The sequence below is a fragment of the Lissotriton vulgaris genome, chromosome 1_1 (genome assembly GCF_964263255.1).
Source record: "Lissotriton vulgaris chromosome 1_1, aLisVul1.2, whole genome shotgun sequence".
In the NCBI taxonomy this organism is placed as follows: Eukaryota; Metazoa; Chordata; class Amphibia; order Caudata; family Salamandridae; genus Lissotriton; species Lissotriton vulgaris.
The window spans coordinates 805,664,411-805,678,338 of NC_141685.1; the positions used below are offsets into that span (position 1 = coordinate 805,664,411).

Consider the following 13,928-nt stretch of genomic DNA (forward strand, 5'->3'; position numbering starts at 1 on the left):
GGGGGGAGGGTACAGAAAGACTTGCGACCAAAAATAATGGGGGGAAGCAAAGGACTTTGCCCAAGGGGCCACTCCCCCCTCCCTGGTGCTAGTGGGTGGATCCCTGCTTGGGAGATTCTCCCCTTTCCAACGATACCTCTCCCGTTTTTTTTTTTCAGTGGTCGCGGGCTAAGATAGCCTCACAAGCACCAAAACTGAGAAACTGAATGCAAGTTTCAGTTTCGATTTCGTTGCAATGCCGATAACACACCATGTGCACAATTGTCATTGCAATGAAATTCCAAAATATGCCTGGGAGGTTGGGAAAGCTCTTCCCCCCACCTCCCCAGGCAAAGAAAAAACAGAGAGATTTCCTGAAAATGTGCTCATGACTGAATGGTTCCATCAGGAGCACACTAGAACTGGTGCTCATGACGGAACCATTCCATCATGAGCATAAAAGGGTTTAACGGTACAAAAAAAAAAAAAAAAATTGAAAGGACTCACCAAGAAAGCACAATGCACGGACAGCGGGTGGGGTGGAGGAGGGGGTAAAAATCCACGAGTGCGGGCAAGGGGGTGAGAAAATTCATGGACAGTGGATTGCGGGCGGGGTATGGGGAGCAAAATCCCATGGACAACGGAGTGCAGGTGGGGGGGCGGGTGTGAAAATGCATGGACAATGGTGTGCGATCGCACTTTGCAGCCGAAATGACAAACAAGCTGTCGGCATTGTAAGAAAAATATAGTGCATCCCGGGTAATGAATGGCCGCGAAACGAAAAGCAAGAAAGTGAAAGCTAATTAGAACAAGCTATCAGCATTGTGAGAACAAGTGACGGTCTGCTAGGAAAGTGAGTGAACACCATGCACGTTGTGTGTGCCTGCAGTGGGAAAAGGTCATTTAAAAAAAGTAGAGCTCACAGACTATCTTCGGGAACATGATCCATCACTACACGCCTCCTTTAGATAAGAAATACACTCACGGCAGCCGTCAAGCAAACAATCCAGTCCGGATGGGCCATCCCAAAAGGAGACAGAGCGGTAACAAGGAAGCCTCATTTCTAATTGGAGACCACCATTTAACGAGGATGCCAGCTGATGAAAATGGGCGGGGCTTCAAGCCCCCTTCTGAAATATCCTCTACCACAATGTCTCGCAGAGCGAGCAGCGCGCTATATCTAATGCAGAGCCAGCATAAGAAATGCACAAAAACATAGCACTTTGAGCTTTCTGTGCTATCCCCTCAAGCTCTACGTTTTTTGTGTCCCTTCCAGTTGCAGGTCCTTGGCCTAGCCACATAAGTGAGGTATCATTTTACTAGAGAACAGAGTGGAATGTTGGTAGGTATTTTATGCCAGCACAGCAATCCCAGACGAAACATGAGGAAAATGTGTAGCTAAATTTGAGGGTTGAGGGGGATTCTGGGTACGAAAATGTTGGGGGAGGGGTGGGGGGGGGGGGGGGAGAATCCACGCAAGCCACATCTTCACTGGACTCCACCAGGTGTCTAGTTTTTACAAATGTCTGAGATGGTTAGTTTTCCGCCATACCCCTGTGCTGGGCTTGGACTAGTCCAAACCAAATGGCTAAAAAGGCTTCATACATTTATTTATTTTTGTTAAAGAATAAAGGGGGGGGGGTGTCAAGAACCTGACCAGATAGTCTTGATTGCTACCAAGGACAGGACAAGGACCTTGGACACTGACAGCAAACGAGACTCCCTCCTCCATAGCCAGTAAGTGGAGAGATCATGCAAGTATCTGGGGAGGTGTCCAGTCCATTTGCATCTGCCAAGACCACAGTCCCTCCCAATATATTTAAGTCCTAGTCCATAGGAATAAGGATCAGGTTCTGCCTGAGGTTATGGTTCCAGGGTGCACCAGTCTGAAGCCAATCTCCAGCTTAGTGTCAGAGATGGCACCGCCAGAGTCTCCTTTGGGATTAGTGCTGGGGAAGGTAGAGGTGGTACAAACTGCATTGGTTTTGATCAGCTCTGTTTGGGGGGGGGGGGGGGGGGGGGGAGAAATATAGCCATGTTTCACTACATGGATCTCATGCTTGGTTCCAGCACCACCTCAAACCAACTGAACCATCCCACTTCTCCCTCCATTAAGCTGCTTTGAGCCAAAAAGACTTCCAGTCGGACCTTGCCAGGACAAGCTTCAACAGCTGGTCAGAGCCCAATTTGTTTTTCCCGACTTCCACATTAGTTTTGCTCATCAGGTTCGCTTGGGTCTACACTTCACTTCTGTTTATTTGGCCAGTGTAGATGCTGTATTACTATGGTTGCCCACATTTGGCTCCGTGACTTGGTGCCAAACACCACCACCTACCAGTGCGCAGGGTTACTGCTTATGAAAAAATGGCTTGATCCAGTTGGATGCCTAGAGATACTTCTAAGATAAGGACACAGCAGTTTGAAGTCTCAGAATTAAAAGCTCAGCCATTCATTGAGGCATAAAAAATCATGACCATTTACCACACGTACATGGCTATGCCCTCCATGCAAACAAAAGTACCTTCATCATGCAGGTCCACAAGGACCATGTTCCAAGACGGCACGGTCCCAGTGCGCAAACCAATGTTATAAGCACTTTTGCTGGACCCTAGGTATCCAGGACCGAAACTTCAAACCCAGTAGATCACTCAAGTAGACCAATTTGAAAATCAAAATTGCCGTAAAGGTTACCTTCTGAGAGGACCTGAATGAGAGGGAAGTGGCTTGTGGAAGCTCAATAAAATCAGACCTACCATTTCATACACTAAACACATTGTATTGAACAAGAAAATCATGACAGGTTTAACAAAATACTTTAATGATTATAGATCACAATTAGTCAAGTCTGCCATTGTTAGATCCAGACAGTTTCATGTAGCAGACTGGCTATAAGCAATTCAGTGAGTTACAATGTTGAACAGCTCATGCAAGAGCGCCTCTAGGTTAACTCCATCCAAAAGGAATCCGGTAAAACCCTCAAACTTGACAGGTAGATCAAGGTCCTGCAACAAAACAAGAGGGTTTGTTAATGTTTGCTCTTTCAACCATAGTAAACTTAGTAAAAAGACCTTGGATGAATCAGTTATTGTAGTTGCATCAGGTGCTCAGTGAGAGAGTTCAAGTTACTATCATCATACATCCAGTTTTGAAAGTAAACTACCAACTGAACCATTTCTCACCTGCTGAAGGGTCTGCACAGGCAAGCTTAAGAAATCAGATTTTCTAGTCTTTCAGGAGAGTTTACGTTTTCACCTGAAAAAATGCATACTTAGTCTTCCATTTTCAAGGCACAAAATTATATTGTGACATTACTCCCCGTAAAGGTTGTTCAGGTGGACAGAGAAACCTCAAAATAAAGGTCTACAAAAGGTTAGTGTGGAGTTGACCGGTATGTATACCAAGCCACTGGCTACTCTAGTCAAACAACCTCAGACAAATGGAACGGTAGGAGTATAATCAGCATTACTCATATGGCAGAATCAGTTTCATCACTGGTTGTTTGTGAACTACCCATGACTTCTACAACATTCCCACAATGCAGTATCTTACTTACTCTGTGAACATCTATTTGTGGAATGTAGTGCTGTAGATTCACATGCTCTGTGTACTCCGGTCATCTAGTGTTGGGACCAGAGCTGTGCAAGAACTAGTGTCATGACTCAGTGACTCTTCTTGGGGATATTGTGCATGGGTATCGACTCCTTGTTGTATTGTTTTCCCACAGGCAAGCAAGAAAGTAGTGCAAGTAAAGTGGTGGCCATACTAAAAGTAGGATGTAAATATAAAGCAACTACTACAGTGGCCATAAGCATCCAGGGGAGAGAGCGCACATGTGAATTTACATCACTATGTCATGAACAGATGCTTACAGGGTAAAGTAGATACACACTCTGCATAGACTTGGAAATCGGTACATAGCACTGCCTGGCCTACACTGGCTTGTGGGCGTGCTACACAAGCCAGTGTAGTGTCAGACCATTGAGCTGCCTTTGCAAGTTTCAGCTATAGGATTATTTCCAAGAAAGGCCATAGTGGACCCCTTTTTATGAGTGGAATGTGCTCTGGGAGTAAGGTCATGTATGGTCTTTTGGCCTTAAAAAGCAAGTTTAAATACAATTGACTATCCATCTAGCTATGCCTGATGTGGATATTTAGTTACCTTAATGGAGGTGGAGAAAAGCTACAAAGTTGCTTAGTTTCCCGGAAATCAAAATATATGTAGCAGATGTGTTCTTTTTATATCTAGGGTATGAAGAGCTCTTTCTGCAATACTGACTGGAGGGCGGACTGGAAGCTCAATGTATTGAGCTGAAATGGATAGGAATATAGGATTGGTAGAAAGAACCAGCCTGTACCTATGCATTTGGGAAAATGGTTCTTCTAGGGAAGCCTGGAGCTCATTAACACATCTAAGTGAGGTAATGGCAACTAAGAATGCCACTTTCCTTGAAAGTGGATCGAAGGGGGTACATGTGAAGAGGCTCAAGAGGGGACCCATGAGTCTAATAAGAACTAGGTTAAAGATTCCAACAGATTGCTAGAGGAACCAGGAGGCAGAATTCCTTCCATGAAAGCATTAATGACTGGAATTTTGATTAGTGAGACGGTTGCCCATTTTGGAGATAGGCAGCCATGTGGAAGTGGAGGCTACATTTGCCTTTTGCAAATGACATAGGCAGCAGATGTCTTGCACTGTGGTTTCATAGAACAATTTGTTAGAACTGGCTGTAAAAAAGCTTTTTCTCTTTGCAGAATAACCAGCTCTAGTTTGGTTCTATGACCGCAAAAGGAAAATTCCACAATGTGTGTTTTCGGGTCTGATGTGTTACGATTGAGAAGCTTTGGCCTGTTGGAAGGATTCTCGTGTAGACCTACTGAGATCTAGTAGTGGTGTGAAGCAGGGCTGACACGCCAAAGTTGGAGCTACAAGGATCATGTTGAGGGGTTTGCCAGTTTCCGAACAAGAAATGGAATTAGGGATCCGTGGAAAAGCACTGGCAAATATTCCTGACAAACTCATCCATCGTGAGTGGCCCTTGGATAGTGGTGGTGGGTACCTTGAGGCAAAGTTTGGGCATTTTGCTTTTTATGATGTGGCCAACAAGTCGATCTGAGGAAACCCCCACCTTGGAAAATAGGCAAGCAGGATTTGTGGGTAGTTTTCTGCCATTGTGGTGGAGTCTGAGACAAGTGTGATAGTTGTGAAGACCAACCCCTCCCCTTACATTGCAGTCATTGTCAGTCCAGACTAGGACAGCCTTGTGGGACCGATGAGACAGGAAAGGCTTTAATGCTAAATATACTGCCTGAAGCTCAGGTAGTGGAGGTTTATAGATCTAGGTTTGGCATCCCAAATACCTTACACTGTCAAGTCTTGTAGATAGACACCTCAACCCATGTTCGATACGCTTGTGGTGAGTGATGTCAGGAACAGGGGCCACAAAAGGCTACTCATAGACTGCTGGTGTTCCACCATTGCAAAGAATGGTGAATTTGGTGGTCTATCAACACTAGATCTTCAGGGTGACCCTGCGATTGAGATCACTGGTAAGCTATCCATTGCTATAGAGGGTGCATGTAACTGTGCGGGGAACTAGGGCAATGCAAGAAGCCATCATTTCTAGCAGACACAACAGTCCTTATTAGGAGTATTTGGTTGGAACTGGGGAAGTTACCTAAAGTTCTGAATTTAAGCTGGATTGGCTAATCTTAACAATGTTTAGGACAGCTCTCAAGTAAGGTTGAACTTTGAGGTTCAAGGTAAGACTTTGGGATATTGATAGTAAACCCTAGCTGGTATAGTAGACCCACTGTCAACTGAGTGTGTTGCTGCATTATTTGAGACCTGGCTTTGTTGACCAAGTAATTCAGTATGGAAATATGCAGATATTTGCCTTTGCAAAAACGTGCTGCAACCACAGACCAGCATTTTGTGAAAACCGGAGGCGCAGTAGACACCCCAAACAGAAGTGACTTTAGTTGTAGCAGGCAAGCACTATCAATTAATCTGAGGAATCTGCAGTGATCAGGGTGTATTTGTATTAAAATTAGGCATTCTTTAGGTCTAGTGTTGCCATAAAGTTTCCCTGTTGAAGTGTATAACATCCTGTAGTGACCATACGACGTGTTCCGATAGGATGCAGTGGTTTAGAGGTCCAAGAATGAAGATTTATCTTGGCAACTAGTCTTTTTGGGGAATCGCAAAGCATTGAGAATATGAGCCGGAGCCTTGAAGATGGACAGATTCTCTTGCTCCCTTGAAAAAGGTTTTGACCTAGTTCAAGGAGTGTTAAAGATTTTCCTGTGATAACTTGAGAGCAAGGTGGAATGTTGGCCGGTGTGGTAATGAGCCAGGTTAGATAATGGCTAGAACCACCTTGTCTGGTGATGGAGTCCCAGACTTGGTAGAAGAACTGTAGACTGTCCCCAACAGGAATTGTAGGGTAGGTTTGGGTAGTCAATGCTTTGCAGTGGGTGTTGCTCTGCATGCGAAGGTACCCCTGCCCCCTTCCTTGGTCCCCTCCTCTAAAGGAGGCTCTATAATGACCCTTACTGTACATGGACTGGGTTGGTTTGTTGGGAAGAGGATGGGTCAGTGGAGATGGATTCATATGCACCTCTGTAGCTTAAGTGACAAAGGGTGCCTCTGGAAGTGGCCGTTTGTAACGCTCCCATGGTCTTAGAGGTGTCTGTCTTATTTTGTCACGGGTAGCACCTACCTGCGGTCCATAAAGGTACACTCAATAGGCATATTTAAGACTGCCTGCTGGAACGTTGGCTTTAATCCTTAACATCTAAACCATGCGCATCTTTAAATAAGCACGCTGGTATTAGTAGCTCTAGCTGCTGTATCTGCTGCATCTAGGGCAGTGTGGCTAGAATGGTAGGTAAGGAGTTTGTCCTGTAACTCCAGTTCTGTAGTAGGGGTATCTCTGTTATAGTCATAATCTAGTGAATAGTCCCGCTCACGAGTGTGGACCCCGGAGCAATCAAAAACAATGCAGTCCTGCACAGACACTTTAGAGAGAATATAATGCAGCCTATATCCACAGGCTACACTGTCCAGTACTTCAACTAGACATTCCACCAAAACCACGCACAGCACAGCCTGCCAAGTTCTTCATAGAGAAGAACTTCCCCTTTCACCAACAAAGCCTCTGGAATGATAGAGAGGAAGGGGATGACAGACAAGCCCCATAGACTGCCATTATGTGGCTCAAAAAGGGATACCATGCCTTTAAGAAAACTTTCTAGAACTTTCTCAGTATCCCAGAATGCCCAGCAGGTCCCATTTACTTTCTTTTTTTTGAAGGCGTAACACACCAAACCTGTAGCATTCCTTACATGAATATCTTTCTCCACCGGGGAGGAGGGCGGGCGCTTATGACTGTAGCAGAGATACCCCTACTACAGAACTGGAGTTACAGGACAGAAAATACTCTGTAGTAGGGGATCTCTGTATAGTCATAATCTAGTGAATAGAATGGCAAGCCCATACCCACACCAAAGCGGCGGTGGAGAGAAAATAAGTACACCACTACTGTGCGAACAGATTTCTCAGCGAAGCCTGCCCAACCTGAGCGTCTGCCCTGTAATCAGGGTCCAGAAAGTAGTGCTTAGCAAAGGTATGGACTGACTTCCAAGTGGCCGCCCTGCAGATTTCTGCAGTGGGAACATTACGTAACAAAGCAGCCGTGGCAGCTTTGCCCCTGGTGGAATGAGCCTTCGGTTTACCCCCTAAGGTCTTATTATCCTTTTGATAACACAACTGTATACAGGACACAATCCACCTCGAAATGGACTGCTTTGAGGTAGCAAGACCTGTCCTGACCGATCCATAATTGATAAATTGGTCCGACCTACGAATATCTTTGTTTTTTTCCAGATAAAATTTCAACACCCTCCTGACATCCAGGGAATGTAGAGACCTTTCCACTGGAGAGGAAGGATTCTGAAAAAACGTAGGTAAAATTATGGTCTGGTTCACATGGAAATCAGAAATAACCTTAGGAAGAAATTTAGGGTGAGTACGCATAACAACCTTAGCAGCATGAAATCCAGTATAACAGAGGTCTTCAAACTTTTGTAGGTTGAGCCCCCCCTGCTGAATTTTTGGAAATGTCGGGCCCCCCAACCACATGGCAGAAATTTCTGGAATGTGGTATGCTACATAATTGACCACCACCCGCGTATCCCGGGCCATATCCGGCAAATAATGTTCAACGCAATAAGAGTTTAGTTAACTGTAGGTTTGTGAGTGGGTGTGGTTAAAAGTATATTTACTTCTCATCACATCATTTATAATCAGAGGTTTATTACACAGCTCAAAACAAAATTTCCCAAGATAAAATGTGCGCAAATTGTTTTTACTCGAATGCTTTGTTTCACACATGACAGATTGATAATAACACCACCCACTTTAATGTGACGGGTGGGCCTGTTTTTCCCCACATAGACGGTCAATCTGTGGTTGGATTTTTGCCAATGCCATCCTCAGGTTGTGCTCCACATCCAGTCTTGAACGGTACTTAGTCTTTAGTACCGCAAGTGCTGAGACCCCAACCTCACATAAATAGGACGAGCTGAAAGGCAAGATAGTTTTGATTACAGGTTCTCGCAAAGCTGAATATTCTGCAGACATTTTCAGCCAAAACTCTCCCAGCAAGACTTCACTGAAATGCATCTGCAGAGTGCGGTCACTTTGGAGATCAATTAGTTCTTCCTGCATACGGATTGGGAGATGGCTTGCCACCTCTGCCAGAAATGGTTGAAAGACCCAGTCATTTAAGTGATCATTTTCCTCAGGAAAATACTTTTGCAAACTGTCCCTGAGAGAAGTCAGATGATTTTTTTATTACCTCAGCAACCCTTGGAAGTTCATATTCAGTCTCCGCAAGTGCATCTACTAAACATGGAAACTGCTCAAACAGGCCATCTTCAACTAGTCTTCTCCATAATTCAAGCTTCTTCTTGAATGCAGTTATTCTTTTATTCATGGTAAAAGAAGTCATGTCAGCTCCTTGCTGAGACAGATTCAGAGAATGTAATTTCTCAAAAATGTCAGCAAGGTATGCTAGAAGTACAAGCCAGCAGGGATTGCACAGTTGTTCTGCTTTGCAGGAGTCCAAACACAGAAGAAACTGCCGTACTTCATTCCTTAATTCAAAGATGCGAGACAGCACTTTCCCCCGGGACAACCACCGCACTTCTGTATGAAACAGCAAGCCATCATGCTCAGCTCCCATTTCTGCACATAAAATTGCAAATAGACAAGCCCTTGTGGGATGGGTCTTTATAAAAATTTACTATTTTTACAGCAGAATTCAGCACATCCTCTAGTTCGCTTTCCATGTTTCGAACAGCAAGGGCTTCACGGTGTATCATGCAGTGGGTCCAAAGAATATGTGGAGCCACTTTCAATACGTTTGTTTTTAGGCCAGCCCTAGCACCACACATTGAAGGAGCACCATCTGTGCAGATTCCAACACAGTTATCCCATTTCAAGCAATGGACATTCAGGAAGTCATTGATCATGGAAAACAAATCTGATCCAGTTGCCCGCCCCTTGATTGGCTTGCAAAATAAAAAATCTTCTAATATTAGTGTTTCATAACGGTAACGAACATATGCAATTAAATGGGCATCCTTTGACACATCAGTTGCTTCATCCAGCTGTAAAGCAAACAAACTTGATTTCAACCTGGCTATGAGCTGTCCCTGGATATCTTCTGACATGTCAGCGATGCGGCGGCAAACTGTTGTATCTGAGATTGGTATACTTTTGAACTTCTCTGCTGCTTTTTCACCAAGCATTGTCCTAGCTCCGTCGAGCAATGCTGGGAGAATCACCTTTTCTCCATCTACAAAGGGCCTTTTGTTTTTGGCAATGTGGTATGCTACTTGGTATGATACTTTTAATGCAGTTGCATTTGCCACATGTTTCACAGCTTCTTTCTGCTGGGTTATCTGTCAACTTCCGGGCAAAAAATCTCTGCTTTTTCCTGCTAGAGACCCATGTTTCGTTTCAAAGTGACGCCTTAGTTTGGTTGGCTTCAAGCTGTCGTTAGCTAAGACACGCCACAAATCACACACTGCGGTCTACTTTCTCCACTAACAAGAATGCAGGTGAAACCAATATCCAAGTAGGAGGAATATTTCCTTGTTTTTGCAGCTTTTCTCTCGGTCGCTTTCTGTTTCAGCCTTTCGCTTGAGCACTCTACCACCGTTTGGGAGCAGAAAACGATCCATATCAAATGCTTGCTTAACCTAAGATACAAAATTTGAAGCTGCATGTTATGAATAGTAAATGGCTGCAATTGTACAGCTGCATGAGGTACAGGAGGTTAACGTAGTTGCAATTGCAAAAAACAAATCTTTAAAAAAAATCTTATGTTTTAAATAAAATTAATTTGGGTAGAAGAATAATTCTGTGGCAAGTGGCTAAAAACTAATTCCAGCTTATCCATGCTTTAAGTAGGTGCTCCCAAAATTGCTGCAGTATGTATATGCTGTATCCCACCGATGAGGCTCTGCAAGTTACTTGTTCAAAGGTTAGTGAGGGGAAAACGTCAGCACCGCCCCATCACTCAAAAACAAATGCGTACCTGCTTATTCACTTCCTCGGATGTTTCTTCTGCTTGAATAGTAGTTCTCAGCCTAGTGACCAAGTAGCTTTTTCCCTTGCAATGAGAAGAAAATATTTACAAAATATTACTTGCATGTTCTCAAGTTATTAGTTGAAGTCCTGATGGCTGGTAAGCTGGCCATGATCTGCAAGTTAAAAATTTGATTTCTGGCAGGACCACATTAGACTTCCATTCTTTTAATTTGTTAAATTGATTGCATGTACTTCCTTGAGGCTCCTTCACTTCAATATCCCCCATACACAATACACCCACTCTCCTGTAAGCACAAATTTTGATTTTACTTGTGCCATGTTTATATGAAAAAGGCATCTGGAACAGAACAAGGAGGGCTCCTGGGATACTCCGTACCACCACTCAGTATATTTTTGAAATTTGTATTCAAAATATAAATATCTTTCCTATGCCAAAGCTATGACTCCATTGGGTAAGATACCGCCTTGATATTTTAGGAAAAATTCCACGCGGTTAAAAAAAAAAAAAAAAAAAAAAACGCAGCCACCTAAAGCTGTATATTCAGCACTTATCTGTGCATACTTTGAACTGCAAATATACATAGAAAGCACTTTACATTGGGTTCTAGGACTGCCTGAAAGATCAGTGAATGAAAGGGAACAATGACAGAAAAGTCACATTACAAATGAAGACATACTGACATGACTTAGTGTACCCTAACACCTCATTACACATTGTAAACATCCCAATTATCCCCAAATCTTTTGGGGTTTCCATGTGTGGGATTCTTAAAGTCAACAGGTCTCCTGAGAAGTAGAGAGCTGCCAAGGTTTCAGATTGCTATGTGTGACGTTTTCATAATTTTAGTGTCTTATGAGTGACATTTCAATGATTATATGAGCGAGCGACACTTTCTCGCAAGCAAATCAAGCAAAGAAGGTGAGGGGAAACAAATATCAGAAATCACATCCAGTTGAGCAACATGAAACTCTTAAAAACTCACTGGCCTAAAGTGTGTGCGACAGGACTCAATACTTCATGACTAGGTAAAGCACTTGGTACATATGTCATGCAGACTTCGATGTGGTCCTAAAAACCAAAAACACTTCAATTTTTTTGTTTTACCCTGGAACAGCCTGCACTTAATGAGTTTCACAGATATGTGGGCTCTCGCACTATATATTTATACAAGCCCGTTTGCTAAGCATATGCTGCAAAAGAAACTTTTTTTCCCATAGACCTGTTTGGGTACCTGGCTAAATGAAGAACCAAAATCTTGAACAATCAGGGTTGAAACCCAGTGTGCAGAGCAGTGAAAACATGAGTAATAGGCGTTTAAACCGGCTGTGAGGCTGTGCAAAAAAAGAGAGCAATAAACCAAAGTTTTCATTGAGTCAACCCAAAGACCCTGTGCGGCTGCATGAATACTGATTGGCTGGTGGGGAACAGACAGGTGCAAACTCAATGTCATGACAGAGTGCTCAGAGAAAGGAAACGAGTGCAAAACTTTCCAATGTTGCGACAGATACATGGGTAAAAGTGCTCTAAAACATGCTGGCGCTGTTGTCACACTAGAAATGCTGAAAATGCATCAATAGAAAGTTATGTGCATACAAATAACCAATGGAACACCAGTGGACCTAGCAGACAAGACTTTCAACTAAAACATTCAGTGCAAGGGTGATGCTGGCCCTGTTGGGATCAGTGTACCGCAGATCATGCAAATGGCCCCGCAGAAAAGAGGAAAACAATGGTTTTATATGTGATAGAAAGCAGGTATTTTTCTAAGCAGAAAAATCTGATACAATAATATTGTACTTTGTACGCTTTTGTTACTTGCACACATGTCACTTTTTCCTCCTGTAATGTACGGTTTGCCACCTCTTACATTTTGTTTACTTTTGATACTTGCACAAGTGCCACATTACTTGGTCTGGCAGTGGTGCAACCCGCCAGTGGCTGACATGCCCAGAGGCCCCCAGTGGCGCAATGGCCAGGCGCCATGTACACAGTGATTTGTTCACTAGTAATTTTTACTCATGCATCATTACTGTTCCTATTGTGAAGCGTTCTGACATCGGGTAAAGTCGGCGCTATATTAAAAACGCATAAAATACAAATGAATACTTAAATACGGCCAAACAGCAGTACAACACCCCGCCCCCTCTGATGTGGAGAAAGCCTGTAAAGTCAGCGCTAGCAAAATAACTCACAAAACACTAATAAGTACATAAATACGGCCACACAGCAGTACAAGATCCCCCCCCCCCCCCCCCCCCCACCTGATGTGAAGAAAGCCTGTAAAGTCGGTGCTAGCAGAAAACGCACAAAAGACGAATACATACTTAAATAAGGCCAAATAGCAGTACACCCCCTCACCCCAAGTGCTGATGTGGAGGATACCTGTAAAGTCGCCACTAGCAAAAAAACGCACAAAACAGTAATAAATATGGCCGAACAGCCCCCCACCCCCGACTTTGAGAAAGCCCTCTTACCAGCAGTCCTTCCAACAACAAGAGGCGATGAGGGGCACAGAGTCCTTCAGCAAAGAGGCGACGAGGGGCAGAGTCCTTCCAGCAAAGAGGGGCGACGAGGGGAGAGTCCAACGAGGAGAGGCACACGAGCGAGGAGAGGCTATGCGAGACGACAGGAAAACTTTCCAAACTAAAAGCAGGAAGAAAAAGGCATGGAAAGCTGAATCCAGGGGCTTTATGGCCGCAAATTTCGCGGCACTTCCTGAAATCAGAACTGCTGCCACCTCCATTGGTGGAACGTCACCGGTGACGACCCAGGTGCTGATTGGAGAACACGGGAGCAGCTGGCCAATCACACATTCCTTTTCTTAATGTGTGATTACTTCCGACGTGGGGACAGAGCAGAGGCAAGCCGGAACAAAGAAAACAAAGGTAAGCTTTTCGGCTGGAGAGCGTGCCCCCCCCCCCTGGGATGGTGGCGCGCCCCACAGATTGAAGAACGCAGCAGTATACGGTTCTTGGCAACACAACGCCTGAATTTCACTCACCCTGCGGGCCGATGTAATGGCCACGAGGAACACCGCCTTCCAGGACAGGTGCTGCAACAAAGCCTTATGAATAGGTTCAAAAGGCTCCTTCATCAATCTGGACAGCACCACATTCAATTCCCATGAAGGCGAAGGAAGCCGGACAGGAGGAAACCCTTTCTTCAAGCCTTCCAAAAAATCCTTGATCACAGGGATCTGGAAGGAGGTCTGTGAAGGGCATTTCCTGTAGGCAGTCAGCGCAGCAAGATGAACCTTAATAGAATGAAAATTAAGGCCAGACTGCGCCAAATGTAAAAAGGTACGGAAGGATGACATCTTCCTTACATGTC

General features: G+C 44.3%; 1 protein-coding gene and 1 non-coding gene across 2 annotated transcripts in view; both read right to left on the minus strand.

The window, feature by feature from the left end:
- Positions 1–2,811: 2,811 nt before the first annotated feature.
- Positions 2,812–13,928, minus strand: part of LOC147747875 (uncharacterized) — a 190,135-nt gene continuing 179,018 nt past the window's right edge. The window contains exons 14-15 of the mRNA XM_086956672.1: positions 10,584–10,658; positions 2,812–2,981 (exon numbers count right to left, since the gene is read on the minus strand). The gene's annotated coding sequence lies outside the window, so the exon portion shown is untranslated. The remainder of the gene's footprint in view (positions 2,982–10,583; positions 10,659–13,928) is intronic.
- Positions 3,404–3,476, minus strand: LOC147747876 (small nucleolar RNA SNORD47). The gene has a single exon (XR_015300152.1). It is a non-coding gene; the product is annotated as a small nucleolar RNA SNORD47 (small nucleolar RNA).